Source organism: Globicephala melas, chromosome 2, assembly GCF_963455315.2.
Source record: "Globicephala melas chromosome 2, mGloMel1.2, whole genome shotgun sequence".
Classification (NCBI taxonomy): Eukaryota; Metazoa; Chordata; class Mammalia; order Artiodactyla; family Delphinidae; genus Globicephala; species Globicephala melas.
This window is the reverse complement of record NC_083315.2, coordinates 110,950,472-110,976,201: the sequence shown is the minus strand read 5'-3', so window position 1 is coordinate 110,976,201 and position 25,730 is coordinate 110,950,472. Positions and strand designations below refer to the sequence as shown.

General features: G+C 38.6%; 1 protein-coding gene across 10 annotated transcripts in view; it reads right to left on the bottom strand.

Annotated features, from left to right (window-relative positions):
- Window positions 1-25,730, bottom strand: part of NUBPL (NUBP iron-sulfur cluster assembly factor, mitochondrial) — a 397,698-nt gene that overhangs the window by 345,569 nt on the left and 26,399 nt on the right. The window contains exon 1 of one of the 10 annotated variants that reach the window (XM_060294723.2): window positions 12,205-12,243. The exons of 8 other annotated variants lie outside the window; for them this stretch is intronic. The gene's annotated coding sequence lies outside the window, so the exon portion shown is untranslated. Of the gene's footprint in view, window positions 1-8,109; window positions 8,191-12,204; window positions 12,244-25,730 lie in introns of those variants that run through there. One more of the 10 variants, XM_060294722.2, reaches the window with a different exon arrangement.

Here is a 25,730-nt window from a genome sequence, read left to right as displayed (position 1 = left end):
ATTTTTTTATTTTAATAACTTTATTTTACTTTGCCTTACTTTATTTTCTTTTATCCTATTTCATTATTTCTTTCTACATTTTCTCCCTTTTATTCTGAGCTGTGTGGATGAAAGGCTCTTGGTGCTGCAGTCAGGAGTCAGTGCTGTGCCTCTGAGGTGGGAGAGCCAAGTTCAGGACACTGGTCCACAAGAGGCCTCCCAACTCCACATAATATCAAACGGTGAAAATCTCGCAGAGATCTCCATCTCAACACCAACACCCAGCTTATCTCGACGACTAGCAAGCTACAGTGCTGGCCACCCTATGCCAAACAACTAGCAAGACAGGAACACAACCCCACCCATTAGCAGAGAGGTTGCCTAAAATCATTAGTCCACAGACACCCCAAAACACACCACCAGACATGGACCTGCCCACCAGAAAGACAAGATCCAGCCTCATCCACCACAACACAGGCACTAGTCCCCTCCACCAGGAAGCCTACACAACCCACTGAACCAACTTTAGCCACTGGGGACAGACACCAAAAACAACGGAAACTACAAACCTGCAGCCTGCAAAAAAGAGACCCCAAACACAGCAAGATAAGCAAAATGAGAAGACAGAAAAACACACAGCAGATGAAGGAGCAAGATAAAAACCCACCAGACCTAACAAATGAAGAGGAAATAGGCAGTCTACCTGAAAAAGAATTCAGAATAATGATACTAAAGATGATCCAAAATCTTGGAAATAGAATAGACAAAATGCAAGAAACATTTAACAAGGACCTAGAAGAAATAGAGATGAAACAAGCAACGATGAACAACACAATAAATGAAATTAAAAATACTCTAGAAGGGATCAATAGCAGAATAACTGAGGCAGAAGAATGAACAAGTGACCTGGAAGATAAAATAGTGGAAATAACTACTGCAAAGCAGAATAAAGAAAATAGAAGGAAAAGAACTGAGGACAGTCTCAGTGACCTCTGGGAAACATTAAATGCACCAACATTTGAATTATAGGGGCCCCAGAAGAAGAAGAGAAAAAGAAAGGGACTGAGAAAATATTTGAAGAGATTATAGTTGAAAAATTCCCTAATATGGGAAAGGAAATAGTTAATCAAGTCCAGGAAGCACAGAGAGTCCCATGGAGGATAAATCCATGGAGAAACATGCCAAGACATGTATTAATCAAATTATCAAAAATTAAATACAAAGAAAAAATATTAAAAGTAACAAGGGAAAAACAACAAACCACCTACAAGGGCATCCCCATAAGGTTAACAGCTGATCTTTCAACAGAAACTCTGCAAGCCAGAAGGGAGTGGCAGGACATATTTAAAGTGATGAAAGGGAAAAACCTACAACCAAGACTACTCTACCCAGCAAGTATCTCATTCAGATTCAACAGAGAAATTAAAGCTTTATAGACAAGCAAAAGCTAAAAGAATGCAGCACCACCAAATAAGCTGTACAACAAATGCTAAAGGAACTTCTCTAGGCAGGAAACACAAGAGAAGGAAAATACCTACTATAACAAACCCTAAACAATTAAGAAAATGGTCATAGGAACATACATATTGATAATTACCTTAAATGTAAATGGATTAAATGCTCCCACCAAAAGACACAGACTGGCTGAATGGATACAAAAACAAGGCCTGTATATATGCTGTCTACAAGAGACCAACTTCAGACCTAGGGACACCTACAAACTGAAAGTGAGGGGATGCAAAAAGATATTCCATGCAAATGGAAATCAAAAGAAAGCTGGAGGAGCTATTCTCATATCAGACAAAATAGACCTCAAATAAAGACTACTACAAGAGACAAAGAAGGACACTATGTAATGATCAAGGGACAATCCAAGAAGAAGATATAAGAATTGGAAATATTTATGCACCCAACATAGGAGAACCTCTATACATAAGGCAAATGCTAACCACCATAAAAGGGGAAATTGACAGTAACACAAACACCACTTTCACCAATGGAAAGATCATCCAAAATGAAAATAAATAAGGAAACACAAGCCTTAAATGATACATTAAACAAGATGGACTTAATTGACATTTATAGGACATTCCATCCAAAAACAACAGAATACACATTCTTCTCAAGTGCTCATGGAACACTCTCCAGGATAGATCATATCTTGGGTCACAAATCAAGCCTTGGTAAATTTAAGAAAATTGAAATCGTATCAAGCATCTTTTCCAACCACAACGCTATGAGACTAGATATCAGTCACAGGAAAAAACACAAACACATGGAGGCTAAACAATACACTACTTAATAACCAAGAAATCGCTAAAGAAATCATAGAGGAAATCAAAAAATACCTAGAAACACATGAAAATGGAGACAGGACAACCCAAAACCTATGGGATGCAGCGAAAGCAGTTCTAAGAGGGAAGTTTATAGCAATACAATCCTATCTTAAGAAACAGGAAACATCTCAAATAAACAACCTAACCTTGCACCTAAAGCAATTAGAGAAAGAAGAACAAAAAAAAAACCAAAGTTAGCAGAAGGAAAGAAATCAAAAAGATGAGATCAGAAATAAATGAAAAAGAAATGAAGGAAACGATAGCAAAGATCAATAAAACTAAAAGCTGGTTCTTTGAGAAGATAAACAAAATGAATAAACCATTAGCCAGACTCATCAAGAAAAAAAGGGAGAAGACTCAACTCAATAGAATTAGAAATGAAAAAGGAGAAGTAACAACTCACACAGCAGAAATACAAAAGATCATGAGAGATTACTGCAAGCAACTCTATGCTAATAAAATGGACAACCTGGAAGAAATGGACCAATTCTTAGAAATGCACAAACTGCCAAGAGTGAATCAGGAAGAAATAGGAAATATAAACAGACCAATCACAAGCACTGAAATTGAAACTGTGATTAAAAATCTGCCAATAGGGCTTCCCTGGTGGCGCAGTGGTTGAGAGTCCGCCTGCCAATGTAGGGGACACGGGTTCATGCCCCGGTCCAGGAGGATCCCACATGCCACGGAGCGCCTGGGCCTGTGAGCCATGGCCGCTGAGCCTGCGCGTCCGGAGCCTGAGCTCCGCAACGGGAGAGGCCACAACAGTGAGAGGCCTGCGTACCGCAAAAAAAAATAAGTAAGAAATAAAAAGTTCTTAAAATCTTCCAACAAACAAAAGCCCAGGACCAGATGGCTTCATACGCGAATTCTATAAAACATTTAGAGAACAGCTAACACCTGTCCTTCTCAAACTCTTCCAAAATATAGCAGAGGGAGGAAAACTCATTCTACGAGGCCACCATCACCCTGATACCAAAACCAGACAAGGATGTCACAAGGAAAGAGAGCTACAGGCCAATATCACTGATGAACATAGATGCAAAAATCCTCAGCAAAATACTAGCAAACAGAATCCAACAGCACATTAAATCGATCATACACCATGATCAAGTGGGGTTTATTCCAGGAATGCAAGGATTCTTCAATATACGCAAATCAATCAATGTGATACACCGTATTAACAAATTGACGGAGAAGAACCATATGGTCATCTCAATAGATGCAGAAAAAGCTTTTGACAAAATTCAACACCATTTATAATAAAAACCCTCCAAAAAGTAGGCATAGAGGGAACTTTCCTCAACATAATAAAGGCCATATATGACAAACCCGCAGACAACATCGTCCTCAATGGCAAAAAACTGAAAGCACTTCTATTAAGATCAGGAACAAGACAAGGTTGCCCACTCTCACGACTGTTATGCAACATAGTTTTGGAAGTCTTAGCCACAGCAATCAGAGAAGAAAAGGAAATAAAAGGAATCCAGGGCTTCCCTGGCGGCACAGTGTTTGAGAGTCCGCCTGCCGATGCAGGGGACATGGGTTCATGCCCTGGTCCGGGAAGACCCCACATGCCACGGAGCGGCTGGGCCCATGAGCCATGGCCGCTGAGCTTGCGCATCCGGTACCTGTGCTCCGCGACAGGAGAGGCCACAACAGTGAGAGGCCCGCGTACCACAAAAAAAAAAAAAAAAAAGGAATCCAAATCGGAAAAGAAGAAGTAAAGCTTTCACTGTTTGCAGATGACATGATACTATACATAGAGAATCCTAAAGATGCTACCAGAAAACTACTAATCAATGAATTTGGTAAAGTAGCAGGATACAAACAATGCACAGAAATCTCTGGCATTCCTACACACTAATGATGAAAAATCTGAAAGTGAAATCAAGAAAACACTCTCATTTACCATTGCAATAAAAAGAACAAAATATCTATGAATAAACCTACCTACGGAGACAAAAGACCTGTATGCAGAAAACTATAAGACACTGATGAAAGAAATTACAGATGATACAAATAGATGGAGAGATATACCACGTTCTTGGATTGGAAGAATCAACATTGTGAAAATGACTCTATTACCCAAAGCAATCTACAGATTCAATGCAATCCCTATCAAACTACCACTGGCATTTTTCACAGAACTAGAACAAAGAATTTCGCAATTTGTATGGAAACACAAAAGACCCCGAATAGCCAAAGCAATCTTGAGAACGAAAAACGGAGCTGGAGGAATCAGGCTCCCTGACTTCAGACTATACTACAAAGCTACAGTAATCAAGACAGTATGGTACTGGCACAAAAACAGAAATATAGATCAATGGAACAGGATAGAAAGCCCAGAGATAAACCCACACACATATGGTTACCTTATCTTTGATAAAGGAGGCAGGAATGTACAGTGGAGAACGGACAGCCTCTTCAATAAGTGGGGCTAGGAAAATTGGACAGGTACATGTAAAAGTATGAGATTAGATCACTCCCTAACACCATACACAAAAATAAGCTCAAAATGGATTAAAGACCTAAATGTAAGGTCAGAAACTATCAAAGTCTTAGAGGAAAACATAGGCAGAACACTCTTATGACATAAATCACAGCAAGATCCTTTTTGACCCACCTCCTAGAGAAATGGAAATAAAAACAAAAATAAACAAATGGGTGGCTTCCCTGGTGGCACAGTGGTTGAGAGTTCGCCTGCCGATGCAGGGGACACAGGTTTGTGCCCCGGTCTGCGGGGATCCCACATGCCATGGAGCGGCTGGGCCCATGTGGCTGGGCCCGTACGGCTGGGCCCGTGAGCCATGGCTGCTGAGCCTGTGAGTCCGGAACCTGTGCTCCGCAGTAGGAGAGGCCACAGCAGTGAGAGGCCCAAGTACTGCAAAAAAAATAAAAAATAAAAAAAAAAACAAATGGGACCTAATGAAATTTCAAAGCTTTTGTACAGCAAAAGAAACCATAAACAAGACTAAAAGACAACCCTCAGAATAGGAGAAAATATTTGCAAATGAAGCAACTGACAAAGGATTAATCTCCAAAATTTACAAGCCGCTCATGCAGCTCAATAACAAAAAAACAAACAACCCAATCCAAAAATGGGCAGAAGACCTAAATAGACATTTCTCCAAAGAAGATATACAGATTGCCAACAAACACATGAAAGAATGCTCAACATCATTAATCATTAGAGAAATGCAATTCAAAACTACAATGAGATATCATCTCATACCAGTCAGAATGGCCATCATCAAAAATCTAGAAACAATAAATGCTGGAGAGGCTGTGGAGAAAAGGGAACACTCTTGTACTGCTGGTGGGAATGTGAATTGGTACAGCCACTATGGAGAACAGTATGGAGGTTCCTTAAAAAACTACAAATAGAACTACCATATGACCCAGCAATCCCACTACTGGGCATATACCCTGAGAAAACCATAATTCAAAAAGAGTCATGTACCACAGTGTTCACTGCAGCTCTATTTACAGTAGCCAGGATATGGAAGCAATCTAAGTGTCTATCAACAGATGAATGGATAAAGAAGATGTGAGACATATATACAATGGAATAGTACTCACCCATAAAAAGAAACGAAATTGAGTTATTTGTAGTGAGGTGGATGGACCTAGAGACTGCCATACAGAGTGAAGTGAGTCAGAAAGAGAAAACTAAATAGCATATGCTAACACATATATATGGAATCTAAGGGAAAAAAATGGTTCTGAAGAACCTAGGGGCAGGACAGGAATAAAGTCACAGACATAGAGAATTGACTTGAAGACACGGGGAGGGGGAACGGTAAGCTGGGACAAAGTGAGAGAGTGGCATGGACTTATATATACGATCAAATGTAAAACAGATAGCTAGTGGGAAGCAGCCACATAGCACAGGGAGATCAGCTCGTTGCTTTGGGACCACCTAGAGGGGTGGGATAGGGAGGGTAGGAGGGAGGGAGACGCAAGAGGGAAGAGATACGGGAACATATGTATATGTATAACTGATTCACTTTCCTATAAAGCAGAAACTAACACACCATTGTAAAGCAATTATACTCCAATAAAGATGTAAAAAAAAAACTCAGTAATCAAAAAATATATATATTAAGACCTACTCAAATGTGTCCTTTCCATAGATGTACACAGTTAAGAATCACATGAGTCTCTACACATTACATTACACTTAAACTTGGACTGGCAACTAGGATTTATTCAATTTAAAGTTGAATCAAGCCTCTACTTTCTTTTCTCTCTACCTAGCTTTAAATCAAGCTGCCGTTCACAAGAATTTTAATCTCTCAGTAGAGAAAAATATGTTTCTTAATTCTATTAACTAACGTTTAATAAGAATCTGAATGTCAGAAGAAGTAATGGTTGTACAGTGATGAGAGAACAATTTCCTACTACTTATCAAAGGACTGTCTAAATCTTCAATTTCAGTCAAGAAAGAAAGAGGAACAAGGGCAACATAAAGGAAAAAGTTCACATGGCTGGACAGAGGGCAGAGATGAGCTCATGAAAAGTACAGAAGAATCCCAAATGATAAACTGTTTGTAAACAAGCTGGAAAAGTAGAAATGGAAGAGTATCGAATTAAAGACTATTTTAGAACAACAAAAACAAACAAACAAAAAAACACCTAAGAGATCATCACAGTCTTCTGACCACTTTTTAGTGAAGAAGAAACAGGCCCAGAGATAAATGTCATAGCTGGATCTAGCTTCCAAATCTCTTTCCAACATACCATAAAGCTTAACTGCTAACAATCACTAACCATTCCCCTTTGTCTCTCTCATCTCATCCCCTACTATTTTTCCCCTTTTCACTCCACTCCAGACACACTGCTCCCTGCAGTGTATTTAACACACCAGGTATGCACCTGCTTTAGGTGCACGTGGTTCTCTCCATCACTTCTTTCAAGTCTTGATTCAAACATCACCATGTAGTGAGGCCTTCACTCGTCACTCTATCTAAAACTCCAACTCCCTCATCATAACCGTGCATATTTCCTACTCCCCTTCCTGCTTTTTCTTTCTTCTTAGCACCTATATCAATATTTAACATACTATATATTTACTTATTTATCTTGTTTATTGTGTCTCCCCACTAGAAGGTTAATTTCACTAGGGTAAGGAATTTTGTATGTTTTATTCACTGCTGTACCTAGAATCTAGAACAATAGGCAGTTGTGGAGAGACTCTGTTCTATCTCAAGAAATTCTGGTTCAGTAGGTCTGGGCTGGGGTCCAATAAACTGCATTGTAACACTCTGGGGTATAAGATGACCACAATGTGAAAAACAGTAATATAGATAGTAATGGAAAGGCAAAGATGAAAATTTGCTATAAGGCCCTACATCTTGGGACCAGCAGGATCAGAGTAACAGTGATCTACAGTAATCAACAGTAACAATGAAGAGGGTTTTTTTTTTTAACTATAAAAAAGTAGTTCACATTCTGCCATATGGGTAAATAGTCAGTCACATATTGCATGGGACATATGCATATAAAAAATTATTCGTTGTTTATCTAAAATTCAAATTTAATTGAGTGGGTGTCCTATATTTTTATTTGCTAAATCTAGCAACCCTACCCTGGCATCTCTTCTCAACAGTGCAGTGAGAATGATTCAGAGTTGAAACATAAGTCAGATCGTATCTGCTCAAAACCCTTCACTGACACCCCCTCCTGCATTTCACTCATGAAAAACCAAAGTCCTTACGACAATTCACCAGACCCCACAAAATCTATACAGCTCCCCATACCCCTGCCTCCCAGCCCTGTTCACTTTCCTCACCTGTTATTACTCCAGTCCACTTCTTACTCCAAGGGCCACAGTGGGCTTTTCACTATTCCTTGAATAATAAGCTAGACATGCTCCCACATAGTAGCCTTGGAACTGGCTGTTCCTTTTGCCTGACACAATCTTCCCACAGATAGTCACACAGACTACACTCTTACCTTCTTCACGTTTCTGCTCAGATGTCGTATTTTCAGTGGAGCTTACCCTATGTTAAAGTGCGAACCCCCCCTCACACACAAGCATTTTCCCTCCCCCTTATTTCAGACTACTTTTATCACTTTCTAACATAATATTTAACTTACTTATGATGTCTAACATCTATTTATTGTAAACTCCATAAGGGTAAGGATATCTCCAAGCACCTTAAACAGTAATCATAAGATAAATATCCATTTAATGAATAGATGGATGAATGGATGAACTAATGAATGAATAAACAAACCTCCATTTGTTCCTCTGTAGAGTATCAGGGTTGATTACTATATGATCCCTACGGCCCCTCTTAAGCTCTAACATTCTACGAGTTCATGAAATTCCCTCTCCTAATACCTCTATACTAATGTTTTAAGTTATAGGATTCAAAATTAACTAATGTAGGTAAAGTTTAAAATATTCTGGTGTTAAAGAAAGGGTCATAAATTTCCTTGCGGTCTATTCCTAACCACCATTTTTCCCCCAAGAAAATCCAGCGTCATCTTCATTTTTCTATTGATCTCAACTCCAGAAAAATGGAACTTCATGGAATAAAATCTAGTGCAAAGACTGTCTATAGTGGGCTGCTGTAAAAAAAAAAAATGGTAAGAGTACAGTACCTTAAAAAAAAAGTACACTACCTAAATCTTTGAAAACTAAAGACACAATCCAGTATGAAAGGGCTCATTAAAAAGAGGGCAATTTTTAAACCCGCTCACTACCAAGTTTAGGTTCAATCCAGGGTTTTAAACATAAAATGGCTGCATAGGAGTTTTGGGGTGTGTGTGTGTGTGTGTGTTTATTTTCCTTTCCAGAGCAGACAAGCAACATCTTCTTTAACAAGAAGCAACTACCTTAAGTCCCATATTTTCATCTAGTAGGTAACAGAGAAAGTAAATGAGGAGTAAAACAACTAAGATTAAGAAAAGAAAAACCTTGAATCCTTGGCCTTCTAATTAAAGGGGAAAAAAAAGTATTGATGCTCTTAGTAAGCAGTCTTCAAAATCAGAGAAAAATTAGGAAGCCTTCTATGACCATGGTAATACAAATGCAGAAAAAGATACTTCTAGATACTAACCCCTAAAAATAATAGTCATCTTATCTGCAACATCAACCAGCCACTTTTTTGACAGAATCTAAGCCTTAAGACCTAGAAACCTAACCAAACAAGAACCTTTCCCAAATCAGATAAGGTACTGCAGCAAAAGCACTGAAAACCAACATCGATTCCTTCAGAATATCCTTAACTAAACTGCAGTGCAGGGAACAGCATTCACAATTCTGATAGCAGCTCTTGCAAATAAAAGCAATGCAGCAACCACAGGAATCAGATATAAACAGAGCACATGATATACCCTCCAGACTCAAAATCACAGGAGCCAAGCAGCTGGTTTTAAAACCCATGTCTTCATGTGCCCTCTGCTCTCTTCTCAGCTACCCTTCTAACACTGCCCTACTGAGGATTTAGGGGCCTCCTTATTCCTCAAGGAGATGTGATGGGGGAAATAAATTACTGAGAAAAAAAAATTGAGAAAGGAAAAATGAATTGGTGAGAGCCAAGTTAGGGAGGAAGGGGAGAATAATTAAGAAAAAAGGACAGACTGTTCTGTAAGAAAGATCTGGGTAACTTCTTATTGTACAGAATCAGGTCATGAAATTCAAAGGATGTATACCAGTTTTGCCACCAATATGTTACAAACTAAAGGAAACTAAGGAAGAATATACTAAATGTAAAATTTGGGTAACTGTTCTCTTTCTAACTCACAACAAATTCAGCAACTTCCATTCCATCCCAAAGTGAGAGAACGAATTACTGGCAGCAAGTTGCACTTTACCAAAAGAAATTTAAAAGGTAGGCCAAAGGGTGCTGAGAAGGAAACACACAGCCAACAGCTTCTTAAGAGCTATTCAAAACAAAACTGCTACTGCTTCTAATGGGAAATGTCAAAGCACATCGTGCATAATGCTTTCTACCTAAAACCATACAGAAAATAGAGGGGAAAAGCAGTTTGGGGCTTCTACCTTCTGAAAATTACCTTATAAAACCGTACTGTTATTTTATTGTGCTTGGTAAGTGCGGTGCGTGTGTCTGTGTGCTTATGGAGGAGGAGGAAGAGTAAGTAAGGAAAAATTCTGAACACAAGATGGGCTTTAGAGTCTAGTTACACACTCCCAACACTCTGTTGCACAATTAATTTAAAAAAAAAACACACGGCCTTATCTTTCACTTTAATATTTGACATTAAGTTTCTTACTCAGTACACTGAATTATTCTTATAAAAGATACCAGAGAAGTAGACACACACTTCTCAAGTCAATTAATACTATTTATATACATCAGTGGTGATCTGTTAGCAAGCAAAACTGTTTATATATTCCATAAAATGTATGAACCTTGAGGATTTAGATAATTCAGTTAATCACAGATGCATCCATATCATGACTGAAATAAACAATTGTACTGTATTCAAATATTTATATTACTACACAACAAATAAAAATGAAGTTCAAAAACTATGGAAAACCCTCAAGGTACCATTATGATCACCAAGTATAAAATGATGTATTACCTAAACCCAAGTAAGTTATATTTATATGATTAATTACAATTAAATACCTACTGTAATGTACAGTATACTTTATATGTTTTTTACAGTATATATTTTTTTTCATTATTTTTTTGTGGCTGAGTAGTATTCCATTGGATATATATTTTCTTTATCTATTCATCTATTGATATTAATGGATACTTAGGTTGCTTCCATATCTTGGCTTTTGTAAATAACGCTGCTATGAACACTGGGGTGTGCACATTTTTTCAAATTAGTGTTTTTGTTTTCTTGGAATATATGCCCAGCAGTGAAATTGCTGGATCATATGATAGTTCTATTTTTAATTTTTTGAGGAAACTTCATACTGTTTTCCACAGTGGCTGCACCAATTTACATTCCCACCAACAATGTGCAAGGGTTCCCTTTTCTCCACAACCCTTGATGCAAATATTTTTTTTTTTTGCGGTACGCGGGCCTCTCACTGTTGTGGTCTCTCCCGTTGCGGAGCACAGGCTCCAGACGCGCAGGCTCAGTGGCCATGGCTCACAGGCCTAGCCGCTCCACAGCATGTGGGATCTTCCCGGACCAGGGCACGAACCCGCATCCTCTGCATCAGCAGGCGGACTCTCAACCACTGCGCCACCAGGGAAGCCTGATGCAATATTTTTAAGCGAGGATCAATGAAAAATGTTTTTCAAAATATTAACACCTAACTTGAAGTTCAAAAATGGTTAATCTATTAATTCTATTCCCAAGTAGCAAAAATTTTTTTTCATAAATGAAAAACAATGTTACTTAATACCATATGGGGACTTCCCTGATGGTCCAGTGGCTAAGACTCCACGCTCCCAATGCAGGGGGCCTGGGTTCAATCCCTAGTCAGGGAACTAGATCCCATATGCCACAACTGAAGATCCCACATGCCTCAGCCAGATAAATAAACATTTTTGTTTAAATACCATATGACTCACATAAGTAATTATTATTTTTAGGATTTTTAAAAAATAACTAATTTATTAAAGGCATAGTAGAATGCACAAAAAAGCTATCTGGGATTTGCATCACTAAATAGATGGGCAATTTAGCTAAGTTACTAACCTCACCAAACCTCAGTTTTCTTACCTACAAAATAAAGATTAAGAAGATACATACCTTACAGGATTTTTGTGAGACTGCAGAACAGTGTGAATTTGTGAAACTTAAAGAACAGTTAACAGTTATATAGAACTATAAGCCACATACTTCCTAAATACTGTAGGTATGTTAGCTTATGTAATCCTCACAACTACTTCATGAGGCAGGTGTACACTATAATGTCAAGGCACAGCAAAGATTAGTAATTTACCTAAAGTCACACAGCTGTAGTGCAGGAGCTGTGATAGGAACCCAAGCAGTATGCCTTCAGAGTCCACAGGTACCTCTACAGCATGGTGCCCCTCTCCTACAAGACATATTAAGTCAACTTCCTAGCACAAAGTAAATACCCAATGTTAGTGTCTCTTCTCCCTTTCACCAAGACCTCTTTATGCACTGAAACAGGAAAAATGAGCATTCATTCTCAGTGAGTAGTAATTTATCACACAAGACAATCATCCACAATAACATTCTAATTATTAACCCAGGCAACAAGCTTTGAGAGTAACAAAATGATCCTTAATGTGCACTTACTGCTTTTATCCGAATTGTCTGTTTTTTGTTTTATAAGAGAAAGAATCCTGCCTAGTTTAAGGTTTTATATGAGATTACTGTGAAAAACAGGCTCTACTAAATATTAAGTAATGTATTTCACAGAAATTGGATTAGAGATTTTGGTATACTCACTGATTTTCAAATTATATACTTATATAGATTACACAGAACAGACACAGCCAAAAATGCAGTTAAGAAAATAAACAAAGTTTATATGCTCAAGCTTAGAAGATGTTTGGCTGGGCCAAAAAAAATCAGCTATTGATTACAATGGATACTAAGCAACAAGAAAAGCAATTTATTATATTTGCTTCTTATTTTCTTTTTGTTGTAGCTTTACAGAAATTTGTTTCTTTGCTAAATCAAATACCCAGTACTTACTACAGGCTAAGACATATAAAAATAGCCAGTTACTGAATCCTTACTATATGCCAGCATTTATGCTAGACACATTACATATATACTGTATATTTCACAAAAGCTATGTAAAGTAGCCATTATCGTTGTTGTTACACATTTCACAGATGAGGGACCTGAGCTCTGTGAGGTCAAGTGCCTTGCCCAAGTTCACACAGTTAGTAAGCGAAGAGTTGGGATTTAAATTCAGGTTTGCCTAAAACCAAAGTCCACATTTTTCCTACCAAATATACCTAAACCTAGCTGTGCATCAGAATTACCTGGGGAGCTTGTTAACAAAATTGATGGTCAAATCCCAGACCTAAAATAATCAAATTCTCAGATTCTGATTTATTTAACAAGCTCCCCAGGTGATTCTTATGCAGCAAGCTGGCACTGGTCCAAGGAGTAGCCCTTAAAAACCACTGAACTGGGTCGTATGGTAGTTCTATTTGTAGTTTTTTAAGGAACCTCCATACTGTTCTCCATAGTGGCTGTACCAATTCACATTCCCACCAACAGTGCAAGAGTGTTCCCTTTTCTCCACACCCTCTCAAGCATTTATTGTTTCTAGATTTTTTCCAGCAATCCCACTACTGGGCATATACCCGGAGAAAACCATAATTCAAAAAGAGTCATGTACCAAAATGTTCATAGCAGCTCTATTTACAATAGCCAGGACATGGAAGCAACCTAAGTGTCCATCATCAGATGAATGGATAAAGAAGATGTGGCACATATATACAATGGAATATTACTCAGCCATAAAAAGAAACGAAATTGAGTTATTTGTAGTGAGGTGGATGGACCTAGAGTCTGTCATACAGAGTGAAGTAAGTCAGAAAGAGAAACACAAATACCGTATGCTAACACATATATATGGAACCTAAGGAAAAAAAAAATGTCATGAAGAACCTAGGGGTAAGACGGGAATAAAGACACAGACCTACTAGAGAATGGACTTGAGGACATGGGGAGGGGGAAGGGTAAGCTGTGAGAGAGTGGCATGGACACATATACACTACCAAACGTAAAATAGATAGCTAGTGGGAAGCAGCCACATAGCACAGGGAGATCAGCTCGGTGCTTTGTGACCGCCTAGAGGGGTGGGATAGGGAGGGTGGGAGGGAGGGAGACGCAAGAGGTAAGAGATATGGGAACATATGTATATGTATAACTGATTCACTTTGTTATAAAGCAGAAACTAACACATCATTGTAAAGCAATTATACTCCAAAAAAGATGTTAAAAAAGAAAAAAAAAACACCGAACTACTCCTCCCCAGCCCATTAGGTTGGTGATTAGAAGGTAAGATATCAGGATACTAGGCCTAGGTATTAATAGATTAAGGAGTCAACTCAATTTTAGATAGGGAAATACATTTTGGTAAATGGCATTTCAATCTCTTCATTCACCACCAAACCTACAGCCAATCTTTAATTCTTCCTTCCCTTCTAATCTGTCTCTTAAATCTGTCTGTTCCTTTGCCTTTTTACTACTAAATGGAGGATATTAACATCTCCAAACACTACTCATTGCTAACCCCTGAGAACTCCTACTCCCACCTGCTGTTTTCATAGGCAGAGCTCACCTCCCACTGTAAAGGTGGAAAATATCAGACTCCCCACTTTCCCAGTCTCCTTTGCAGCTAAGTCACAGTCATGAGATCCAATCCTGATCGGTGAAGCTAGGAGTGCCTGGTCAAAGTTTTCTTCTCTAACAACAACAAAAAACAATAAGAGAACCCACCCTTTTTCTTCCTGTTTGTGAATGAATAAGACCATTTTGTGACCATAAAGATTAAACCAAGAGAAATGCAGAAATGCCACCCCAGAGCCCTGATATAGTTGGGCAGCTTTCTAACCAACTCTTTAACTTCCAGATTTCTTTTATGTGAAATAATAAACCCCTATTTTTAAGCCAATTTAAGTTGATAAGTCTGTTCTCACCCTTGCTATTGCAAATGCCTCCCTTACCTCCAATATGTCTCTAATTTGTTCTTCACCATCACTATAAATCTTACAGCGCAGATTTTATCATGAACTGTACACTAGCAGATAACTTTCTAAAGTATCCCACTGACTACAGGACAAAATCCAAAATCCTTTACATATCATATGCATCCAGTCTATCTTCAGCTGGATCCCCCATGAGCCCTCTCGTCCCAATATACCCTAAACTATAACCATACAGACTACTTCTCATACCAAACTGTAATTCCTGCTTCCATGACTTTGCTCACATAGTTCCTTCTATCTAAAATTTTCTTCTTTTCTGCTATTTTTCTACCTGCCAAAATTCTACCTAGCCTTCAAATTACTGCCTCTGCTTAAAACGGGAATTAATTTCTCTCCACTCTGGTATTAACGTACTCTGTTTATACTCACCAACTGCTACACTTGCCACATTCTTCCTTATATGTAAATAAATATGTGTATCTGTCTCCCCCACAAGGCTACAAGCCTTTGTGAAGGTAGCCCCCATGTAAACACAGTAAACACAGTGTCTGGTACAAGATGGTCCTTGGATTGTTCAGTTTTGAATTTGTCCAAAATCAGTCAGACGTTCTCAACTACGCTGCTTAGGAGCCAAAAGGGATGAAGACTGTATTTTAAAGAGAAAGAAAAACTATCACAAAAATATTTAGGGTATTTGTGAAAATTATTTTTGTGTAACCTGAAAACTGTTTTGAACCTAAGGTACAAAATAAAATGTTTTAACTGTTAACTGCTAAATGAGAACCAGAAAGACAATGCAAAGCCTTAGAAAATGCTTAAAATAATTACTTGTATATGCCAATTCATCTCTACTCTCTTAAATTCTATGCCAGCCAGTAAATTGCCCTGCTTCTATCTCATTATCATTTTAGTCCAATAGAAACACTGTTGGGAAACGCAATTCAAAATCACAATGAGAAACCACTTCACACCCGAGGATGACAGAAAATAAGTAAGTATTGGTGAGGATGTAGAAAAACTGGAACCTTTGTACACTGCTGGTAAGAATGTAAAATGGTATACCACTCTGGAAAACAGTCTGGCAGTTCCTCAAATGGTTAAACAGAGTTGTCACATGACCCAGCAATTCCACTGCTGGGAATATCCCCAAGAGAACTGAAAATATATGTCCACATAAAAAACTTACATACACACACACACACAAAAAAAACTTATACACAAATATTCACAGCAGCATTATTCATAATAGCCAAAAAGTGGAAACAACCCAAATGTCCATCAACTGATGAAACAGATAAATAAAACGTGTTATATGCATACAATGGACAATTACTCAGCAATAAAAAGAAATGAGGAAATGAAACATGCTATGACATGGATGAACCTTGAACACATTATGCTAAGTAAAAGAAGTCAGTCACAAAAGACCATATATTGTATGATTCTATTTATATGCAATGTCCAAAATAGGCAAACCTATATAGACAGAAAGTAAATTAGTGGTTGCCTAAGGCTGGGGTACATGGGGAGACTGAATAATGGCTAAGCAGTATAGGGTTTCTTTTTGGGGTCATGAAAATTTTCTAAAATTGATGGTGATGGATGCACAATTCTGTGAATATATTAAGAGCCACTGAAAAGTAAACTTCAAATAGATGAATTGTATGGTATGTGAATCATACTTCAATAAAACCATTAAAAAATCCTAGGACTCCTGTCAGTTATAACAATTAGCAAGCCTGAAACAAAGACATAGGTTACTCCTTAGTAGGTAAAACAGTAAAGACTAAAAAAAAAGTATGTGCATTTCTATCTTGACCAAAAGTTGACTGGAAAAGTTCAATATATTTGCTGAATTTTCACAATCGGGGCAATTCTACTGTATATCAAACTTGAAAATGCGCACGTTGTTTTTCAAATGCATTGGGAAAATGTATCTGACATCAATTCAGTTGTACAATCAAGAAACCTGGAATGGAGGTCATCCGACTTCTTCCTCTCCTCTCTCATATCCAATCCATTGTCAAGACCTACCAATTTTACCTTCTCCTCCATTTCCACCACCAAAACACTAGTCCAAGACATCACCATGCTCTCCTACTTAGGTTACCATAATAGCCTAAATTGTTCTCTTGTGCCCGTTCTAACATCTCCTCCATTCTCCATGCAACACTGAAGTAATTTTTAAGCAAATCTGATCATGTCCATCCCCTGCTTAAAATTGCTTCCCATTGTCCTTAGGATAAATTCTAAAATTCCTGACATGATCTCCAAGGCTGCTACTCTCCTTCTCATACTAAGCACCACCTCACTGGCCTTCTTTCGGTTCCTCCAGCTCCCCATGCTCCTTTCCATTCAGAGTTTTCTGGCACAAAAGTCCTTGCTCTCCAGGAGTTTCCATTCTAATGTGGGGGTCAGGGGCGCATAGGGGAGTCAGAGGAGGAGACAAGAAGGAATAAGATAAATTAGAATTTGTGGCAATAACAATTATTGCCATGAAAAAAATAAAACAGTAATGGGACAGAGAGTAATGGTGGTTGTTGGAAAGCAGATACGACTGATGTTACTCCCTCAGGGAAGTCTTCCCTCAACCCTCAGATTAGAATCAGTATCCTGTTGTATGCTTTCCTGAAAACAGAATTTCTCCTTTGCAGTACTTATCACAGATGTAAATAAACAAGGTGGACTGTCTTATTCACCACTCTATCCAAAATACCTACCACAGTGTCTGACATATAGCAGATAGTTAGTAAACACACTTTAAAGGAATGCCTTGGGCTCTCCAGTTTCACAAACTGAATCATAAAACCACAGACCATGTGATGTAATCAGTTAACCTAGCCAACTCTGGCAGAACCAAAACAAAGAGTTACCAAGAAAATCGAGAGGTTATCTGCCCCACCTCTGCTCCAGGAGCCTCAGCAATACCCTCTCTGCAACCTTTGATTTACTATTGCCTGTGTTATAGTCCCTGCAGTGATTCATAAGACACACACTTAAAGAACATCTGGCTTCCATCTTCCCTATCTAATCAGGTATAAAAATAAAACATTTATATTATCACAGTCATTTCCACGGGAAATATGAAAATGTCAGAGCCCTAATTCAACGACTACAAGCAGAGGTAGCAGCTTTGCAGGGGATTTTGTCAAAGGCAGATGTTAGCTACTCAAGTTCCAATTATAGGACTTGTTTCCAAGCAAGTCTATTCTTTCCTGACTTAAATTTCCTCCTTTAAAAATGACATTTCATAGACTCCCAAATTTCCCTTTTTCTTTTGATTACTTATAACATCCTTTAGTAACATGAAATCAAACCCCTTTCTCTCCATTATGAAAACAATTTCTACTACCAAACTACTTTTGCAAAAATCTGATGCTCAAAACATATATTACTTATAATGGGGAAAATTTTTTTTAAAAGATTGGTATTCACAGCTCTCTGGTGTGACCACTGTAAAGACAAAATTGGGAGCTAATTAAGCTCAGTGGTTCTCATTAAATGGAGAAAAACAAGTAATATTAAGATTTGGCCCTTGAGTGCTTGGTCAAATGCCTATGAACCACGGTGTTTAGGGAAAGTTCTAGCCACGTACTGTTGCAAACATTCCTCTTATTCCAAATACGTCCTCCACCCCAACCTCACCCCACCAGAGTGGGCTGATCCTTCCTTTGAAACTTAATCCTTTTAAAAGAAAAGAGATCAGTAGTCTAACTAAAAAGCCTCTCTGCTGTTTAAAAAAAAAAAAACTACACAAATTTTCCCCCAAATGTCCTTCCCCTGGATGAGTGCCACCCTTAGTCATGCACAGCTGGTGTTTGCTCATTAAAATACTCCATTCAGAAACAAGCCCCCTCTATCCTATTATCACTAGCAACTATTAATTTTCAAATTGTCTCTACCATGATAAAATTTCTATGCTATGTAGCTTTTGGAAATAACCAGTACCCAATTCATCCTGACACATTTTTTTTTAATTCCTCAGAGAAATCCTTAAAGAATGAAGCTTACCACTATTTTAAGCCAAACAGAGTACGGGAATTGGCTAATAAAATAACAAGTAGACAACTGTTTAAAAGCAATGTGCAATACCAATTAGGACATTTAAAACCAAAGTCAATTTTTTAAACTTTCTAGAGGTTTAGCAACTTAGATAAGTCTTAAAATACATGCATTCCACTATCACAACCTTAAAACGTACTACTTGTTAAAAGGCCATTTTCCCAAATCTACTCTTACTTCCCAGATGATCTTATTCAGTTTCATAGCCTTAACTACCACCTATCAACTACTCTGAGCACTGTATTCCTCAGTGTATCCTTTCAGGTGTCTACAAAGCATTTTAAATTTAACATATGTAGAGAGAACTGATTTTAACCCCTAATCTCTCCTTCAGAAGTCTCCAACTCAGGCTTTGCTCCTGGCCATACTTGAGGATAAGTAGGTAGTCTGTAACCTGAAGAGAGTTCTCAGCAGAACTGATCATGCTTGGCACCTTGATTTCAGACTTCCAGCCTCCAGAACTAAAAAAAGAAATTCCTTTAGTATTTGACAGCTTCCGCAAGAAGTAAATATGACTGGCCGCCCATAGAGGATGTAAAATCTACTAAAAGTGCTTTGTATGGGAGATCTTCAAGATGGCGGAGGAGTAAGACATGGAGATCACCTTTCTCCCCACAAATACATCAGAAATACATCTACATGTGGAACAACTCCTACAGAACACCTACTGAACGCTGGCAGAAGACCTAATCCCAAAAGGCAAGAAACTCCCCATGTACCTGGGAAGGGCAAAAGAAACAAGAAAAAACAGAGACAAAAGAATAGGGACAGGACCTGCACCAGTGGGAGAGAGCTGAGAAGGAGGAAAGGTTTCCACACACTAGAAGCCCCTTCATGGGCGGAGACTGCGGGTGGCCGAGGGGGGAAGCTTCGGAGCCACGGAGGAGAGCACAGCAACAGGGGTGCAGAGGGCAAAGCAGAGAGATTCCAAACAGAGGATCAGTGCCGACCAGCATTCACCAGCCCAAGACGCTTGTCTGCTCATCCACCAGGATGGGTGGGGCCTGGGAGCTGAGGCTCAGGCTTCAGAGGTCAGATCTCAGGGAGAGGACTGGGGTTGGCGGCATGAACACAGCCTGAAGCAGGCTAGTGTGCCACAACTAGCCGGGAGGGAGTCTGGGATCCCAAAGTCTAGACCTGCCTAAGAGGCAAGAGACCATTGTCTCGGGGTGTGCAAGGAGAGGGGATTCAGAGCACCACCTAAACGAGCTCCAGAGACGGATGCGAGCCGTGGCTATCAGCGCAGACACCAGAGACATGAAATGCTAAGGCTGCTGCTGCAGCCGCCACCAACAATCCCTTGTGCAAGCACAGGTCACTATCCACACCTCCCCTCCTGGGAGCCTGTGCAACCTGCCACTGCCAGGGTCCCGTGACCCAGGGACAAATTCCCCAGGAGAACACATGGCGCGCCTCAGGCTATTGCAGCATAACGACAGCCTCTGCCGCTGCAGGCTCGCCCCACATTCCGTAACCCCTCTCTCCCCCCGGCCTGAGTGAGCCAGAGCCCCCTAAACAGCTGCTACTTTAACCCCGTCCTGTCTGAGCAGAGAACAGATGCCTTCAGGCAACCTACATGCACAGGCGAGGGCAAATTCAAAGCTGAACCCCAGGATCTGTACCAACAAGAGAAAGGGAAATCTCTCCCAGCAGCCTCAGAAGCAGTGGATTAAATCCCCACAGTCAACTTGATCTACGCTGCATCTGTGGAATACCTGAATTGACAACAAATCATCCCAAAATAGAGGCAGTGGACTTTGGGAGCAACTATAGACTTGGGGTTTGCTTTCTGCATCTCATTTGTTTTTGGTTTTATGTTTATCTTAACTTAGGATTTAGAGTTGATTATCATTGGTAGATTTTTTTATTGATTTCGTTGCTCTCTTCCTTTTGTTTTTTATATATAGATTTTTTTTTCATTTTTCTCTTTTTCTGAGTATGTATGTGCATGCTTCTTTGGGTGATTTTGTCTGTACAGTTTCCCCTTCACAATTTGTCCTAGGCTTCTGTATGTATGTTTTGCTTTTGTTTTGTTTTGTTTTCTTTTAGTATAGTTTTTAGAGCTGGTTATCATTGCTGCATTTCTTTTCCGGTTTGGTTGCTCTCTTCTTCCTTTCTTTTTCTCTTTTCTCTATTGCTTTATTTTTTTATTTTAATAACTTAATTTTACTATTTTATTTCTTTCCCTCTTTCTTTTTTTCTCCCTTTTCTTCTGAGCTGTGTGGCTGACAGGGTCTCGGTGCTCTCGCCAGGTATCAAGGCTGAGCCTCAGAAGTGGGAGAGCCGAGTTCAGGACACTAGACCAACACAGACTTCCTGGCCCCATGTAATACCACTCGGCAAGACCACTCCCAGAGATCTCCATCTCAACAATAAGACCCAGCTCCACTCAACTACCAGCAAGCTACAGTGCTGGACACCCTATGCCAAACAACTAGCAAGACAGGAACATAACCCCACCCATTAGCAGAGAGGCTGCCTAAAATCATAGTAAGGTCACAGACACCCCAAAACACACCACTGGACACAGTCCAACCCACCAGAAAGACAAGATCCAGCCTCATCCAACAGAACACAGGCACCAGTCCCCTCCACCAGGAAGCATACACAACACAATGAACCAACTTTAGCCACTGGGGACAGACACCAAAAACAACAGGAACTACAAATCTGCAGCCTGCGAAAAGGAGCCCCAAACACAGTAAGATAAGCAAAATGAGGAGACAGAGAAACACACAGCACATGAAGGAGCAAGATAAAAACCCACCAGACCTAACAAATGAAGAGGAAATAGGCAGTCTACCTGAAAAAGAATTCAGAGTAATGATAGTAAAGATGATCCAAAATCTTGGCAATACAATGGAGGAAATACAAGAAACGTTTAACAAGGACCTAGAAGAACTAAAGAGCAAACAAACAATGATGAACAACATAAATGAAATTAAAAACTCTTTAGAAGGAATTAATAGCAGAATAACTGAGGCAGAAGAATGGATAAGTGACCTGGAAGATAAAATAGTGGAAATAACTATTGCAGAACAAAATAAAGAAAAAAGAATGAAAAGAATTGAGGACAGTCTCAGAGACCTCTGGGACAACATTAAACGCACCAACATACGAATTATAGGGATCCCAGAAGAAGACGAAAAAAAGAAAGGGACTGAGAAAATATTTGAAGAGATTATAGTAGAAAACTTCCCTAATATGGAAAGGAAATAGTCAATCAAGTCCAGTAAGAGCAGAGAGTCCCATACAGGATAATCCAAGGAGAAACATGCCAAGACACATATTAATCGAACTATCAAAATTAAATACAAAGAAAAAATATTAAAAGAGGCAAGGGAAAAACAACAAATAACATACAAGGGAAGCTCCATAAGGTTAACAGCTGATCTTTCAGCAGAAACTCTGCAAGCCAGAAGGGAGTGGCAGGACATATTTAAAGTGATGAAAGGGAAAAACCTACAAGCAACACTACTCTACCCAGCAAGGATCTCATTCAGTCGACAGAGAAATTAAAAGCTTTACAGACAAGCAAAAGCTGAGAGAGTTCAGCACCACAAAACCAGCTTTACAACAACTGCTAAAGGAACTTCTCTATGCAGGAAACACAAGAGAGGGAAAAGACGTACAGAAACAAACCCAAAACAATTAATAAAATGGTAATAAGAACATACATATTGATAACTACCTTAAATGTAATTGGTTTAAATGCTCCAACCAAAACACACAGACTGGCTGAATGGATACAAAAACAAGACCTGTATATATGCTGTCTACAAGAGACCCACTTTATACCTAGGGACACATCCAGACTGAAAATGAGGGAATGGAAAAAGATATTCCATGCAAATGGAAATCAAAAGAAAGCTGGGGTAGCAATTCTCTTATCAGACAAAATAGACTTTAAAATAAAGACTATTACAAGAGACAAAGAAGGACACTACCTAATGATCAAGGGATCAATCCAAGAAGAAGATATAACAATTGTAAATATTTATGCACCCAACATAGGAGAACCTCTATACATAAGGCAAATGCTAACAGCCATAAAAGGGGAAATCGACAGTAACACAATCATAGTAGGGGATGTTAACCCCCCACTTTCACCAATGGACAGATCATCCAAAATGAAAATAAATAAGGAAACACAAGTTTTAAATGATACATTAAACAAGATGGACTTAATTGATATTTATAGGACATTCCATCTAAAAACAACAGAATACACTTTCTTCTCAAGTGCTCATGGAACATTCTCCAGGACATATCATATCTTGGGTCACAAATCAAGTCTTGGTAAATTTAAGAAAATTGAAATCATATTAAGTATCTTTTCCAACCACACTATGAGACTAGATATCAATTACAGGAAAAAATCCGGAAAAAATGCAAACACATGGGGGCTAAATAATACACTACTAAATAACCAAGAGATCACTGAAGAAATGAAAGAGGAGATCAAAAAATACCTAGAAACAAACGACAATGAAAACTTGATGACTCAAAACCTATGGGATGCAGCAAAAGCAGTTCTAAAGGGAAGTCTATAGCAATACAATCCTACCTCAAGAAACAAGAAACATCTCAAATAAACAACTTAACCTTACACCTAAAGTAATTAAGAGAAGGAAGAAACAAAAAAACCTCAAAGTTAGCAGAAGGAAAGAAATCTTAAAGATCAGATCAGAAATAAATGAAAAAAAAATAAAGGAAACAATAGCAAAGATCAATAAAACTAAAAGCTGGTTCTTTAAGAATATAAACAAAATTGATAAACCATTACCCAGACTCATCAAGAAAAAAAGGGAGAAGACCCAAATCAACAGAATTAGAAATGAATAAAGAGAAGCAACAACCGATACTGCAGAAATACAAAGATCATGAGAGACTACTAGAAGCAACTGTATGCCAATAAAATGGACAACCTGGAAGAAATGGACAAATTCTTAGAAAAGCACAACCTTCCGAGACTGAACCAGGAAGTAACAGAAAATATAAACAGACCAATCACAAGCATGACATTGAGACTGTGATTAAAAATCTTCCAACACATAAAAGCCCAGGACCAGATGGCTTCACAGGCGAATTCTATCAAACATTTACAGAACAGCTAACACCTATCCTTCTCGAACTCTTCTAAAATATAGCAGAGGGAGGAACACTCTCAAACTCATTCTACGAGGCCACCATCACCATGATACCAAAACCAGACAAAGATGTCACAAAAAAAGAGAACTGCAGGCCAATATCACTTATGAACATAGATGCAAAAATACTCAACAAAATATCAGCAAACAGAATCCAACAGCACATTAAAAGGATCATACAGCATGATCAAGTGGGGTTTATTCCAGGAATGCAAGGATTCTTCAATATATGCAAAACAATCAATGTGATACACCATATCAACAAATTGAAGGAAAAAAACCAATGATCATCTCAATAGATGCAGAAACAGCTTTCGACAAAATTCAACACCGATTTATGATAAAAACCCTCCAGAAAGTAGGCATAAAGGGAACTTACCTCAACATAATAAAGGCCATATATGACAAAGCCACAGCCAACATCTTCCTCAATGGTGAAAAAATGAAACCATTTCCACTAAGATCAAGAACAAGAAAAGGCTGTCCACTCGCACCACTATTATTCAACATAGTTTTGGAAGTTTTAACCACAGCATTCAGAGAAGGAAAAGAAATAAAAGGAATCAAAATCGGGAAAGAAGTAAAGCTGTCACTGTTTGCAGATGACATGATACTATACATAGAGAATCCTAAAGATGCTACCAGAAAACTGCTAGAGCTTATCAATGAACTTGGTAAAGTAGCAGGATACAAAATTAATGCACAGAAATCTCTTGCATTCCTATACACTAATGATGAAAAACCTAAAAGAGAAATTAAGAAAACACTCCCATTTACCACTGCAACAAATAGAATAAAATACCTAGGAATAAACCTACCTAAGGAGACAAAAGACTTGTATGCAGAAAACTATAAGACACTGATGAAAGAAATTAAAGATGATACAAACAGATGGAGAGATATACCATGTTCTTGGATTGGAAGAATCAAACTGTGAAAATGACTATACTACCCAAAGCAATCTACACATTCAGTGCAATCCCTTATCAAACTATCAATGGCATTTTTCACAGAACTAGAACAAAAAATTTCACAATACATATGGAAACACAAAAGACCCCAAATAGGCAAAGCAATCTTGAGAAAGAAAAACGGAGCTAGAAGAATCAGGCTCCCTGACTTCAGACTATACTGCAAAGCTACAGTAATCAAGACAGTATGGTACTGGCACAAAAACAGTAATATAGATCAATGGAACAGGATAGAAAGCCCAGAGATAAATCCATGCATCTATGGTCACCTTATCTTTGATAAAGGAGGCAAGAATATACAATGGAGAAAAGAGAGCCTGTTTAATAAGTGGTGCTGGGAAAACTGGACAGGTACATGTAAAACAATGAAATTAGAACACTCCCTAACACCATACATAAAGATAAACTGAAAATGGATTAAAGACCTAAATGTAAGGCCATACACTATAAAACTCTTAGAGGAAAACATAGGCAGAATACTCTATGACATAAATCACAGCAAGATCCTTTTTGACCCACCTCCTAGAGAAACGGAAATAAAAACAAAAATAAACAAAGGGGACCTAATGAAATTTAAACGTTTCAAGACAAAAAGACAATGCTCAGAATGGGAGAAAATATCTGCAAATGAAGCAACTGACAAAG